The 15333-nt window shown below is 49.7% G+C and overlaps 1 protein-coding gene across 5 annotated transcripts in view; it reads right to left on the bottom strand.

Moving 5' to 3' along the window:
- Nucleotides 1-14825, bottom strand: part of TOPBP1 (DNA topoisomerase II binding protein 1) — a 303450-nt gene extending 288625 nt beyond the window's left edge. Inside the window, exons 1-2 of one of the 5 annotated variants that reach the window (XM_078663863.1) lie at nt 14692-14765; nt 12180-12246 (exon numbers count right to left, since the gene is read on the bottom strand). The gene's annotated coding sequence lies outside the window, so the exon portion shown is untranslated. Of the gene's footprint in view, nt 1-12161; nt 12247-14691 lie in introns of those variants that run through there. The other 4 variants (XM_078663859.1, XM_078663862.1, XM_078663861.1 and 1 more) reach the window with 4 other exon arrangements.
- Between the last annotated feature and the right edge of the window lie 508 nt (nt 14826-15333).

Genomic DNA, 15333 nt, shown 5'->3' on the forward strand with positions numbered 1-15333 from the left:
TTTCCCTTGCTTAACAGCAAAAACCCTCTGGAATGATAGAGAGGAGGACCTGGACAGACAAGCCCCATAGGCTGCCATTATGTGGCTCAGAACAGGATACTGTGCCTTTAAGAGAACTTTCTAGAACTTCACAGTATCCCAGAATGCACTGCAGGTCCCAGTTACTTTCAGTTCTTCTTGAAGGCGTAACACGCCAGACCTGTAGCATTCCGTACACGAATATCTCTCTCCACCGGGGAGGAGGGCGGGCGCTTATGACTATAACAGAGATACCCCTACTACAGAACTGGAGTTACAGGACAGAAACTACTCCTTCTGTAGTAGGGGATCTCTGTGTATAGTCATAATCTAGTGAATAGAATGGCAAGCCCATCCCCACACCAAGCGGCGGTGGAGAAACGAGAAATAACACCACTATGGTGCGAACAGATTTCGCAGCGAAGCCTGCCCAACCTGAGCGTCTGCCCTGGCATCAGTGTCCAGGCAGTAATGCTTAGTAAAGGTATGAACTGACTTCCAAGTGGCCGCCTTGCAGATTTCAGCAATAGGCACGTTACGAAGCAAAGCCGTCGTGGCAGCTTTGCCCCTGGTGGAATGAGCCTTAGGTTTGCCCCCTAAGGTCTTATTAGCTTTTTGGTAACACAATTGTATGCAGGACACAATCCACCTCGAGATGGACTGCTTAGAGGTAGCAAGACCCGTCCTGACTGATCCATAATTGATGAACAATTGGTCTGACCTACGAATATCTTTGGTTTTATCCAGATAAAATTTCAGCACCCTCCTAACATCCAGGGAATGCAAAGACCTTTCCACTGGAGACGAAGGATTCTGAAAGAACGTAGGTAAAGTTATAGTCTGGTTGATATGAAAATCAGAAATAACCTTGGGAAGAAACTTAGGGTGAGTACGCATAACAACCTTAGCAGCATGAAATACAGTATAAGGTTCTTGGCAACACAACGCCTGAATTTGACTCACCCTGCGGGCCGATGTAATGGCCACGAGGAACGCCGCCTTCCAGGACAGGTGCTGCAACGAAGCCTTATGAATAGGTTCAAAAGGCTCCTTCATCAATCTGGACAGCACCACATTCAAGTCCCATGAAGGCGAAGGAAGCCTGACAGGAGGGAACACTTTCTTCAAGCCTTCCAGAAAGTCTTTAATCACAGGAATCTGGAAAAAGGAAGTCTGTGAAGGGCATTTCCTGTAGGCAGTCAAAGCAGCCAGATGAACCTTAATGGAATGGACATTAAGGCCAGACTGTGCCAGATGTAGCAGATATGGAAGGATGACATCCTCCTTGCATGTCGTAGGGTCATAGGTCTTAGACTTGCACCAGATGCAAAACCTCTTCCACTTGTAAGCATAAGAAGTCCTAGTGGAAGGTCGCTTAGCCTCCTTCAGTATGTCCATACAATCCTCTGGGAGATTCAGACGGCCATATTGCACTATTTCAGGAGCCATGCCGCCAAACTCAAAGACGAGAGGTTGGGGTGCACCATCCGCCCCCCGAACCTCGTGAGAAGGTCCGGCCTGCACGGCAGCTTCATGTGAGGAAGGAGGGACCGGTGAAGCAGGTCCGTGAACCACCACTGTCTGGGCCATTCCGGGGCAATCAGAATCATCCTCGCCCTGGATTGGGACAGCTTGATGTGAACCGTCGGGATCAGGGGAATGGGTGGAAAAGCGTACAGAAAGCTGTTCGACCAGTTGATCCATAACGCGTTCCCCAGCGTCCCCGGCTGGTAGTACCTGGAGGCGAAGTCTCGGCATTTGCTGTTTTCGGCGGTGGCGAACAGATCTACGTCTGGAGTTCCCCACCTTGCGAAGACTTCTCCTAGCACTTCGTCGTTTATGACCCATTCGTGGTTTTCCTGAATCAGTCTGCTCAGTTCGTCTGCCTGAACATTCTGCACACCTGGCAGATGGGTGGCCGTTATCGACAGTCCTCGAGCCAGAAGCCACTGCCAGATCGCCTGCGCCTCCTGCGACAGAGTGCGGGATCTCGAGCCCCCCTGCTTGTTGAGGTAATACATTGTAGTCGTGTTGTCCGTCTGTACAAGCAGAGAGTTGGTCTGAAAGGACGGATGAAAGGCCTTCAGTGCCAAGTGAACAGCTCTGAGTTCCAGGAAATTGATGTGGTACGTGGACTCCGTCGGGGACCACGTCCCTTGAATCTGTAGGTCTCCGGAGTGCGCTCCCCAGCCCTGGAGAGAAGCATCCGTCACGATAGTCTGAGTGGGAATGTCCTTGTGGAAGGGAACCCCTCTGAGGAGATTCTCCTTTAAACACCACCACTTCAGAGACTGAAGAGCATGTACAGACAGTCGTATCTTGTCGTCCCAAGATCCTCTCCTCTGGTCCCACTGATCTTCTAAGCACTCTTGCAGCGGTCTCATGTGCAGCCGCGCATGTGGCGTCAGGAAGATACAAGAGGCCATCGATCCCAGTAGAGAAGACACCGTCCTCACTGTTGTAGATGGAGCGGTCATAAGAGCCTGAGCCTTCCGAAGGAGTGATAAACGTCTCTCCTCCGAAGGAGACACGCTTGCTGACAGCGTATCGATGGAGGCTCCCAAGTACTGGATGCACTGGACCGGAGTCGGAACAGGCTTGGACATGTTGATGTGCAACCCCAGCTTGTTCAATAGAACGCACGTCTTCTGGAAGTGTGCTTGAGCTTCCGAGAAGGAGGAGGCCTTGATCAACCAATCGTCCAGGTACGGGTAGACAAACACCTTGTTCTTCCTCAGGTGTGCCGCTACCACTGCCATGCACTTCGAGAACGTTCTGGGCGCAGACTTCAGCCCGAACGGAAGTACCGTGTACTGATAGTGAGTGGTGCCGACTTGAAATCGCAGGAACTTCCTGTGTCTGCATGCAACGGGCACATGGAAGTATGCATCCTGTAGGTCTATGGCACATAGCCAGTCTCCCTGTTGCAACTGAGGATATATCCGATGCAACGACAGCATGCGAAACTTTTCTCTGCGAATCCATTTGTTTGCCTGTCGCAAGTCCAGAATGGGCCTGAACTCGTTCTTGTCCTTCTTGCGGACCAGAAAGAATCGGGAGTACTGACCTCTTCCTCTTTGAGACAGAGGTACAACTTCTATCGCCCTTTTCCTTAACAGGATATCGGCCTCCGCCTGGAGCTCGCGCAGTTGATACTGCGAGCTGACCGGAGGAATCGATGGAGGAGGGCTGATGAACCGAAGACTGTATCCATTGCAAACAATATTCAGCACCCACTTGTCCTGAGTAATTTTTCTCCACTCTGCCAGAAAAAATTGAACGCTTCCCCCCACCGGAGCGGGTAACGGATGAAGGGGAAGTAACCGCTCAGGGGCGAGACCCAGCCGGGCCTTTGGTCGCGGTAGAGGCCTGCTGTCCACCCCTACCCCTCTGGCGTTTTTGGAAGGGTCTCCGGAACTGCTGCTGTTGTTGCTGCTGCTGTTGTCCGGAAGACTGTCCTCTTCCTTTCCCCTGCGAGCCGAATCGCCGTTGGAACTGGCGGTAAGGCTTTTTGTCCTTGGGTTTCTCCAGACCCACAGCCGTCAGGGTTTCAGCCTCGGCCACCCTCTGTTGCGCCTCAGGCTTGAGCGACGTAAGCCTGAGCCAAGCATGGCGGCGCTGGTTGACTCTGTGGCAGTAGCCATGTGCGGCTAACAGCGCTATGTCCGCAGCGGCACTGATGGCCTGGTTGGAAACCAGCATCCCTTCCGAGACAATCTCCATGAAGTCCTCCTTCCTGTCGCGTGGTATCAGGTCCGCGAACTGTTCCAGGGAGTCCCACAGCGCACGGTTGTACCGCCCCAGCAAAGCCGAATCGCTGGAGGCCTTCATCGTGGCTTTCCTACCAGCCGAATCAATCCAGCGGCTCTCCTTATCCGGTGGCACTGTGGAGGACGGGGAGGTAGAATGCAACTTCCTGGCCGCCGTCACTATCACCGAGTCGGGCACTGGGTCCACACGTAGGAAGGCCGGGTCCAAATCAGGCACTCGGTACTTTTTCAGGAGTCTTGAGGGAGCAGCCTTCACCACCGCCGGTGTAAGGAACAAAGCCTCCGCCGGTTCGACCAGTCCCGGGCCCAACGGCAGAAGAGGGCTGAGACAGGTGCTTCTTGTGAAGCGTCTCGAATATCACGGACATCGAAGGTGCAGGAGCAGTCACCGTGATACCCAACTTCGCAGCCCCTCTCAGGAGCACCTCCTGGAACGCGCCAATGTCGTCGACCGGGGACACCCGAGTCTCCGGAGACTACGACAGAGTAGGCGAATAGGAACGGGTCCTAGATGATGCTGTACGGGACCTGGACCTATGCCTCCTGTGGCGATGTCTAGATCTGGTGGAGGACATGTGTCTACTCCTCGATCGGTCTCTCCGCCTGGAGCGCGACCTCGATCTCCTAGGCCTGGGACGTTCCGCCGGGTTCCCTGGGGCGGACGTCTTGGGCTTGGGTGGTTCCTTAGACTTAGGAGTCTTCTTAGGAGGAGTCGGAAGCCTGGGCAACGAGACCGACCTCGGTGGAACCGGAGGCGGCTTGTCTGGCACAGGGGTCCTAGGTCCAGTTGGAAGTGGTGGCAGAAGAGGCAACGGAGGAGGGGTTGGAGCCCTCGGAGGAAGACCTCTTGGCAACGGAGGAGGAGGCGAAACAGTCTTCTTCGGAGTATACACCTCCGAGTACACCGATCCCGGTGACCCGCCATCCTTTCCGGACTGAGGGGAGCCCCCCACAGTCCTAGGCCTGCCTGCACGACTCCTCGACGTCGAAGAATGGTGTTCAGGCGTCGAACGTAGGTCCCTCGACGTCGAGTGCCCCTTCGGCGTCGACCGTCTTTCATGCTTTGGCGTCGAACGGCTTCTATGCCTCGACGTCGATCCCGACCATCTCGACGACGATCCTTTATGTCTCGACGGCGATCTCTTGCGCCTCGACGGCGACCTCTACGTCGACCTCTTCGACCGCCTCGACGGCGACCTTGTCCGCCTCGACGGCGACCTCGACCGCCTCAACGGCGACTTCTTCCTCGCCGGAGATCTCTTCTGCCTCGACGGCGATCTCTTCCGCTTCGACGGCGGCCTCGACGCCGAGGATCCCCTCGACGACGACGATGTCCTGTTCGTCGACGGCGATCGGCGGTGTCGCCTCGACGGCGAGCGCCGACGCCGGGCCTGTCGACGCCGATCACTCGACGTCGACGCCGAAGACGACGACGATGAAACCGTCACTGGGTTCGACGGCGGCCTGTGCAAGTCCCTCGACGTCGACGGGCGACGTTTTCTCGACCCAGAGCCCTGGGGAGACTGAGAACCGGCCGTGGACCTCCCTCTCGACGTCGTGGTCAGTGCTACCGACCCAGACGGAGACTGGGGACGTTTGCTGGGCTTCCTGCCCCTGGGGAGCCCCCCAGAGGCCTCAGCATGGGCAGATGAAGCCCCTCCAGACCCACCTTGCGCCTTCAGCCTTCTTTCCTCGAGGCCCTGAAGTCTGATCTTCATTCTGTCTTTCAGGGTCCTGCCAGAGAAGCCTTTGCAGATCTCACACTCCTCTGGAACATGGGAAGAGGGCAGGCAGAGGATACACACCTCATGAGTGTAGGAAGGTAGATCCCTGACTATGGTTGCCCCCAACTTTTTGCCTGGTGTTTTGCTGGTTTTCTGACTTAGTTGACCTGGGACCCTGCTATTCAGGGCCCCAGGCCTACTGCTCTCTCTGTAAAATGGATTCCATGTACCCTAGGTACATATCTAATTGGATACTGAGTCACCTTATCAGTCCCTGTACAGTGTACCTTAGGTACCCAGGGCATAGGTGTACCCAGGGCCTACCAGGGGCTGCAGCATGTATTATGCCACCCCTGGCTGGCCATCCAAATCTGACACAACTGGCTGCTTGACAGCTGGGGCAAGGTGGTGTAATCACCCCTTGCTTTAGATATAGTATTCCTATATCTAACCCTAAAATGGGCACACAGATCTCCTATCAGTCACTCCTATGGCAGGCCTTAACAATCCTGAAGGCAGAGTGCTTGGAATCGTGTGAGATGGTGCTCTGGCATGAGCTGAGCCTGTCTGCGGCTTTCGGGATCTATCCCTTAGCCGTTTCCATGATATCGCATACCATATACTCTTAAGTGCATTATAATCCTCGCGGTTATATGCCAACTCTGGTATCGCTTTATCAAAACATGTCGAGTAAGGTGTCATACGAATTGGAATACTAACCCTTCGCCAATTCTGGCGACGGGGTTAGCATTCCACCCTTCTAGAGGGACACGACATGTATGTGACCTGTAAACCCGGTTAAAGTCAGACAGAGCCTTAGCATCCACAAAATGGATGCTGCCACCGAGACACAAGTCTGCCCTCCTGCTGCTGGGAGTCCTCCCAGAGCAGGAGGCAAGGACAAAGGGTTTCCTGCCAGGGGCGGTGCCAGCACCGTCCCAGACAGGGTTTTGTGTATTCTAGGTAGGCAGGGCTTTAGAGGAAGGTGACTGCAAGTGGCACCCCGGTGCTCACTGTGCATAGGCCGGCTGAAACCAGTTCCAGGGGCACTCCAGCCCCTGGCCTGGGGAAAGCCCGCCAAAGGAGAGGGGTGTAACCACCCCCCTCCTGGTCACACCCAGAGGGCAGGACTTAGTCGCGTGCCAGCCCCCTTTTCCCAGATAAAGGTAGGAGCAGGCCCCCTTCCAAATTAGATCATCTTTGGAATCAAGACACGACTTTCTACGAAAGGACTTCAAGATTTCTTCTTCAAGATTCTCCCTTGTGACTAAGGAGTAGTCACCCTGCATCCGCAGGCACCATCCTAAGAACACTGCGGTCTGCTGTAAGTCCTTCCTCCGGAATCCGACTGCCCAGCTCGACAAGACCCGGCTTCCCTGGCACCTCCGACCTCTACTCACCTCTACAGCCAAGCTGAGAACCGTGAGTGCGACGAGACCTCAAGGGACCGACTATTGCCAAGACTGCAGGACTTCTTCACAGCAAGCCCGCCGAGTAATCTCCTGGCGAGTGCTTTGGGGTCCGAGAAGCCCCAACCCTGAGCAGCTCCAGCACCGAAGAGCAGCCCCCCAGCATCTCCACGATCGGCGTGGGGCCCTTCTGCTTTTTGCTGCTCACCGCGTTGTTTGGCTACTAGCCCGCTGGCTTGTGGCCTTCTGAACGACGCCCGACGACATCACTGCTGCTGGTCTGGTTGCTCCAGACTGGCTTTTGCTCCCTTCCAGAAGAGGAGCACCCCGGACCCTCCTGGTCCACTCAAGACGCCATTTTGAGTCCACCGCGTGGGCTTGAATTAGCCAAGGCTTTGTTGCCCAATCCTGGGTTCTTCGACGCCGACAGCTTCATCCATCGTGGGACAGCTCGCCCCTCCATCCTGGTCGCCGACAACGCCTCCTGGTCCGTGAGATCTGCCGAGCACAGCGTCGCCCACTCACCTAGTCGAGGTGACTACCATCCGGTGCCCTCCTGGTGCCCCCCTGACTACTGGCTAGTAGTCACGAACTTGGTCCCCTCTGCTTTCAGGTATCGTCCATCTTCGAGATCCAGGCTTGGATCACTTCGAACTCTCTTCACTGGTCACCTGCCAGCATCTTTCTTCCAGGCTCCTGGTTCGTATACGAGGATTCCCCGACGTCTTTTGAGACATATGCAGCTGCAGCCCCTGGGCTAGGTAACTTCGGCATTTCGGTGCCCCAGCATAGCCTCACTATCCAAGGGTCAGGATCCACTTTCGTTTTCTCCCTACCAGGTCGGGTTCGCCCGTGAACACTAACTTTAACTTTACTAGCTATCATAGACTTTGTCCCGCATCCCGCGTGAGAGTGCACACTCTGCACCCGAGTCCCCTGGGCCTCCTAGAAGTAATCTAACGATTCCATAGTCAAGTCCTAGCGATTCCAAAGCCTATTAGTACTGTACTTACCTGCTAGTAATTTCGCATTCCACTTTCAGAGTATATGGTTTTTCGTGCCCCTCGGGCATTTGTGTATACTGTGCTAACTTAAGTATTTTTATAAGAGTTTTGTTGTGTGCTTAGCTCCCTGTCTCATAAAGAGCCAGGGTAGTCTTGTTATAAATAAATACACTGTTTATTTTCAAAACAACTTGTGTGGTGTCCTTTCAGTGGGTGTTCAAGGGGTAATGTGATGGTAAAACAGCTGGCTTAACACGCCCTCTAGAGTCTTAGCCTTAGACTGCTCGTATCCATGCTACTAGGATAGCTGGTCTATAAGGTTGACTTACAACCAATCATCAATAAGGGTTGTTTGGACTGATACATAGTGATCACTAGAATAGTGAGCACTGCATATCAGGCCAACTTCTCACAATGAGGGTCTGACTTAGCCATCTTCCTGGAACACTCCAGGCATTTGTCAAATAATGAAGGCATATTTGACATCAAAAGAGTGCAAAACACCAAGAAGAAAAGCCCAAAAGTACTTAAATCGATTTTACAGTGAAAAAACACCAATAAACCCTTGAAAAGGGAGAGCTCAATGCTCCAGGGTCCTGCTTGCAGGAGCCGGAAAAAAGAACTGAAAGTAACTGGGACCTGCAGTGCATTCTGGGATACTGTGAAGTTCTAGAAAGTTCTCTTAAAGGCACAGTATCCTGTTCTGAGCCACATAATGGCAGCCTATGGGGCTTGTCTGTCCAGGTCCTCCTCTCTATCATTCCAGAGGGTTTTTGCTGTTAAGCAAGGGAAATCTGTACAGACTTTGCTGTTTTGTGGATTTTTTTGGTGGAATTTCTAGTTGAAGTACTGGACAGTGTAGCCTTCTTTAGGCTGCATTATCTGTCTTTAAATTCTCTCTTAAGTGTCTGTGCATTTCTGCATTTTTCGACACTCTAAGAGATTATTTTTGATTGCTCCGGGGTCCACGCACATGGGCGGGACTATTCACTAGATTATGACTATACACAGAGATCCCCTACTACAGAAGGCTCTACCATCAGGGGCCGTAATATATATTGTCGCCCGGTGGCGCAACGGGCATATGCGCCCGCTTTGTGAGCCCAGTAGCACAATGGTATCACAGAAGGTGCATCCCCATCTGTAATACTGAAAGCGCTGTTGCTCATGTAGTGCCAGCGCTATCATGTTAAGGCGTTCCCTCATTTGCATGGGAGCCTGGCACCACGCAAATGAGGGAATCATTTTGACTCTTTGCCTACGCCATATAATGGATGTGGGTGCAAACATGCGCCACAAAAGGTGATGCATTTTCAGAGCTCCTCCTAAATATAGCCCTCTGGACGGGAGAAAGGGGGTCCCATGAACACCCACTTCCCCGACACCCCTCTGCAGGCGGGTGAAGTCACTCACTGCACCCACCTGCAAGGGGCGCTCTCTCTACCCTCTTCAAAGTGCAGGCAGCATGCCGCCTACACTGTGAAACACAGAGCAGCTTTGAAGCAGCGCATTAAAGTGAAATACAGAGCACCTGCCACAGGGCAGCACCAGTTTGTGGCTGCCCCAGAGGGGGGAGCACATTCTTTGTAATATGCCTCATTGTCCCTATTTGCACTAGGCACACCTTTTGATAGGCGCACCATGGCACAAACATGGAAAGTGCGCCATATACATATAATGGCCCCCAGTCTTGTTTTCCGTATGCATGGGATGTGTGCAAAGAGGAGTATGGATGAATGGAAGTGTCTGGAACATTCGTGAAAGCAGATGCGATTGTTGGGGTATGCTGGGCCATAGGAGTTTGAATTGTGCTGGTTTGCATATGGGAAGTCTGTGAAGCTCCTTCAGCTGTGGTGTGTTCTAAGTACAGCATGGGAAGTTGGGAGTGATTCTGGCTGCCGATTTCTGAATAAGCTGCGCCTTCTGATTACTTGTTTGCTGATCCCAGTACAAAGGATGTTCCGGTAGTCAAACTTGCTTGTGACCAATGAATGTGTGACAGTTTTCCAGGTACTGATTGGGAGCCATTTAGAAATCTTCCTCAGCATCTTCTGCATATGAAAGCATGAGGCAGTTACACTGTTGACTTAGTCGGCCATGTTGAGTTTGATATCAATGACGATCCTGAGGCTCTTGCCCTGGGTGGTGCGTGTGGGTGTCGGTCCTAGCTCTGGTGGCCACCTGGTGGAGTTCTACTGTGAAGTGCTCTTCCCAAAGATCAAAATGTTGGTTGGTCTTGTCGATGTTAACCTTTAGACAGTTGGTCTTCAACCAGTGGGCGATTTCAGTCATGCAGACACTGAACTTGATCCGGGTAATGGACGTCTCGCCCATGAGGGAGAGAATGAGTTGTGTGTCATTGGTGCAGGGGAGGACGCTGAAGTTGCGAGTGGATGTGGATGATGATGATGATGATGATGATGATGATGATGGCTAAAGGGATAATTTATGCGTTGGAGAGTCAGGCTCAGGGAGGATCCTTGCAGAACTCCACAGATGAGGTCACAGGCGTCCGAGGTGTACGGTGTTAGGCTGACTGACTCGGCCCTTCCAATAAGGAAGGAGCAGATCCATTGCAGTGCGTGTCCTACTCTACTTAGTTCTTCGTTCATGGGGTGTATGTGTTCAGCAGGAGGCAGTGTCTTTGCTTTTATAAAGAAAATGCAAGGCTATTGCTCATGCCACCACTTCTAATTCTTGCCTTTTTGGCATCCTTTTGGTCACAACACCATCCCTACCTGCAAATGCTACCATATGGATCTCTCTGCCTTCTTTTTTTAATGTATTTTGTAAACAGTTTATTTAGCATTGTGATCACTCTGCCTTCTCTGATTACCCCCATCTTTTTGATGTACATACTCTGAGCATTCCGCTCCCCATATTGCTATATTGCTAAGCTAGTGATCGGTAGCTGCAGTCTTTATTAAAATTATAATTTGCTTGTCTTTCTCTTACATACCCTCATCCATTATGCTGCGAGGCACTGTAGCCTATGACCCGATCACAACAGTTCAGTGGTCATCACACATGGTATGAATACACTTCCCCACATAGATTCAAAACAAAACCATTAGTGGTCAAACTACACACCCTATGGAGTGTAGCTTGCTATTCAGTACCCCGCAACGGGGTTGTAATCTCTGTACAATTGCTACAATACAATAAAATTGTGGCCAGTACCACTTTAGTATAAGTGGGGCGTCTTTTACGAGGATCGGGTCCTTCCAATGCTTAGCATCAAGTAAAGAAACAGGTCTTTAGACAGGTTTATATTGGAATTTCTAGAGAAATAAGCAAGAAAATTCAGAAGGGAGGGCTATGTAACAATCGGTCAACATGCTTGTTGGTTTTATTTCAGTTAATTAAGTGTCCTGTCTGGGCAAAGATGTGAGATGACACTACCAACCACTTTGAACATACACCCTGAACATACACCCTGAACATACACCCCGAACATACACCCCGGATACGGTGTAGCTCAATTCAAACCCATCCGGGGCTGAGATCGATTTACTATGCACAGCTCATCTGGAAATACCATAATCTAACAAGCTTTCTTGTCAGCTATGATACTTTTTGACGGATGAAAAACAGTATATTTCACAATACTGCAATTAATGCTGCACCTCTCCTGATTCTAATATCAAGGTAACAATATTGAATTTACAGGCCTAAGCAGAATGGAAGGAGGCACATGTTAAGTCATGGACCTTGACAGCTGCCTAAAAATAGTGGATTGATGTTCCTAAAGTGGAAAGTCGTAGGCAACTTGGCTATCAAATGTGCAAATAAGGCAAAAGACGCAGGTCACTTTGTAACATGTCGGCGTCCAGGTTAGGCTTTAAATTGTGGTATGTGTTCCTTATTAAATGTATTAGTATGTATGATCCACAATAAACGTGCTATGTAAGATGCCACATATCTTGTTGCTTGCTGAGTCCATTCAATTAATGGCTCTGTATAGACCCCGAGTTAAATGGGCCCCACCTCTTATAAAGGACACTTAGTTTAATTTCTTAGTCTACGCTCCCTTTATAATTCCTCCACCTTTTGATAGCCCACTTAAAGCACTCAGAAGTATGATCCCCATCCAGCATCTATACTTTTGTTTACTGTCATCAGGTAAAAGCATTACAATACAAAATATAATTGTTAAAAGTCATCAATACAGAACAAATTTATGCATTTTACATCAATAAAATTAATAGTTATGCAAATAAAACCATCAATACATACAGTGGTCAACTCCCTTACTTGATGAATAGCCACACACTGCACAGAATAAGTTGCCACAATGCGGAGGGCTATTTACTCCTCCATCCTAGAACAGAATGTTAAAGTATCCACCATTAACCTAATGCCTTAAATCGTAGACAATGGCTACTTTGTCAATTATTGTGCAGATTAGCTGAAAATACATGATTGTCTCTTTCGCACTAAAGACGCAATCACAATAGTTACTTCCTTCTCAAAGCCTTACTCGCATTCATGGTTAAATTTTATAAAGATCATAGAATTACAGCCTACAGATCATTGGATTACGAGGACTTTAGCCATCTTTGGTCAAAAAAAGCAGATAGTGTGTAATTATTTCTTTCCCACCAAAAGTAGTTAAAATAGTAACTATCTTGATGTAACCTTTCACACATAGCAATTACTGATTTTTGCATTCATATAAGTTAGCAACCCTACAATTAAACTTCCAGTATATTTGATCTGATCTATGGTCCATTCCAGTGCTTAAAAAGTGGCCACACTACACATATGTTGAAAGACAGGGCTAAAGAGCAATTGATCGTTGTACTAAAACATAGTTACCCCACCTTTTGAAATCCCACTTGAATCAATCAGGAGAATGACTAATACTGCTTACAAAAAACATATGGTAGTCGCACTTACAGAACCACAAATAGACCAGTAACACTGCACAAGAGCCAGTGAATGCAGGCTAATGCTGTTCTACTCCGAAGTGCTTTTCACATAACAGCTTGGCACAGATAATTAACCTGTGTCAAACTGGTTTGACATTTTCTGGATTATCACAGTTAAGTAACGGGTGATCACTTTAGTAACAATAGAGAGGCGAGGGGTAGTGTCAGGTGACCAAGGTGGTTACAAGTTAAAGACGGTAACATCCAAGAGCCTTTTCATGGCCACTCTTGAGCATGCTGAGAAATGGTCATAAAACAGTGATACCATGGTGCTCATCCTACCGGATCTTTGTGCAGGTTGCCACACTGTCTCCCACCTCCATCATTATTGAAAGAATGCACAATGATGGCATTCAAGGTTCCACACTTCGCTGGATTTGCTCCTTCCTGGCAGGCCATACCCAGTTGGTCAACCTGGCCCCATTCACCTCAGATGCATCAATCTTATTTGCGGAGTTCCACAAAGATCCTCACTCAACCACACTCTGTTGTACACCTACAAGACCTCATTTGCCAGCATCATCCACGCTGAAGGGATCAACAACATATCCTATGCAGACGCCACCCAGCTCATACTCTCCCTCTCCGACAAGATGCAAACACTCAGACCATCTCCTCCGCCTGCATGACCGAGGACACCAGATGGAAGAAAACCAACAGGCTCAACTCAACACAGAGAAGTCAGAAGTAATCTTCATCAAAGATACCTCGCTCTGGGACTCCATCTGGTGGCCTGGTGAACTCGGACCCACAACCCTCCCGGCAACCCACGAAAAGATCCTCGGAATAGAATTCAACAACCAACTCACCATGGTCAGCTAAGTGAATTCAGTCTCTGTCTCCTGCTTCCACACACTTAAGATGCTCAAGATGATCTTAAAATGACTCCCTACAAACAGTCAAAGAAACATAAACAAGCCTCTTCACCAGCAAACTAGACTACGGAACCACTCTATGCTGGTATCAACGTTCAACTGATCAGAAGACTCTAGACTATACAAAATAGGAGGCCAGGCTCAAACTCCCACTCCACACTCACAAATCACACTGCAAGTCAAAGAGCTCCACTGGGTTCCTTCCAATTGACAAGCGAGCACTTTTCAATCAACTCATCCACACATACAAATCATTGGTCCCACGTACCTCAACAATTGCATAAACTTCTACAAACCTACCTGACACCTCCGCTCTGCTGGACTCAAACTCACACCCCACACACCTCTTCATTAAACCTGGAACGACCTATTCTTGCACATCAGAGCCTTCTCCTCAGTTCTTAAATTCCACAAGAAACTTAAGACCTGCCTCTTCTCTTAGCTCTGTCGACCCATACAGCTCCTGCTTCAACACCAGGCTAAACTACGGGTCAGTTGTGCGCTAAACATAAAAACACATGTAAAATTAGGGGAACATACTAAGAGGTGCATTAGAGACTTGATACCAGTCAGTGGTATTTGCTAAGTGGACGCTGGGGAAGACTTCCATAATGTGGTTTTGTAAGCATTAAACATGACATTTGTCTAGCGGTAATGTTTCAGATGTCAAACAAAAGAACCGGGTTTAAATGTCATCTCTGTTAGCAAGCAGAGATTAGAAAAATAATGTCTCAATAAAAATGGATTACACCTCAGAAAATAACTGAGTGGCTTTTCTGTGCCAGGAATGCAGACGAAGACTTCAACTAAAGGGCACCGAATTTTGCACCCCCAGTTCCTCAGAACAAGACAGCTCTTTGTACATGGCAGAATAGAATTGTTCAACACCTCGGCAGCCAAAAACGACCAGCGACACAGCCCTCTCAAATTCGGCTAAAGCTATCTATATTTTAAGCTCACCTCCCGTCTCCCTGCGGATGATTACAATTCCAACTTTCTTGGACTTGCTTTCTCTTCCAAAAATACTTCAAAAATATCAGGACAGGGAGAGGGAGATTGAGAACCAATCAGAAACCTGGTGAATACCGAGTGACAAGCTTGGGGGGCGGTGTGCGCGGCAACTTCGCGTCACGCTGCTATGCAATTGGGTAGAAAAGAGAAGACCCGCCCATTGAAGGACTTGCCAGCTAACCCGGAAATGACTGCACCAGCCACCTTAGAAGTTCCCTTCAATTGTACGGAAGTTATGCCCCAGCAGCAGGCGGGCCGCAGTCTATTTATTGTGTTATAGATGCTACGATATTTGTTATTGCGCATTTATAAAGAGCGAACTCGACTCGAAGGTATTGGAGCGCTTTACATGAGCTCCTGTTACGTTAGACAAGGACGATTCGTGTTGCTGTTGCCAGCGATAATTATTTATTTCGCAATGGTCGCTTCGTTTGTCCGCAGATGGTAAACCGGCTCAACATCTTGTGATCCTGAGCAAATCACTGAATCTCCCCGTGCCTAAAAAGTATGAGACGTTGTGTAATGTAACCGATGCTCGTGTAATGCGCTCCAATACCTTCGGGTCGAGTTCGCCCTATATAAAATCTGCCG

Source organism: Lissotriton helveticus, chromosome 10 (genome assembly GCF_964261635.1).
Source record: "Lissotriton helveticus chromosome 10, aLisHel1.1, whole genome shotgun sequence".
NCBI lineage: Eukaryota > Metazoa > Chordata > Amphibia > Caudata > Salamandridae > Lissotriton > Lissotriton helveticus.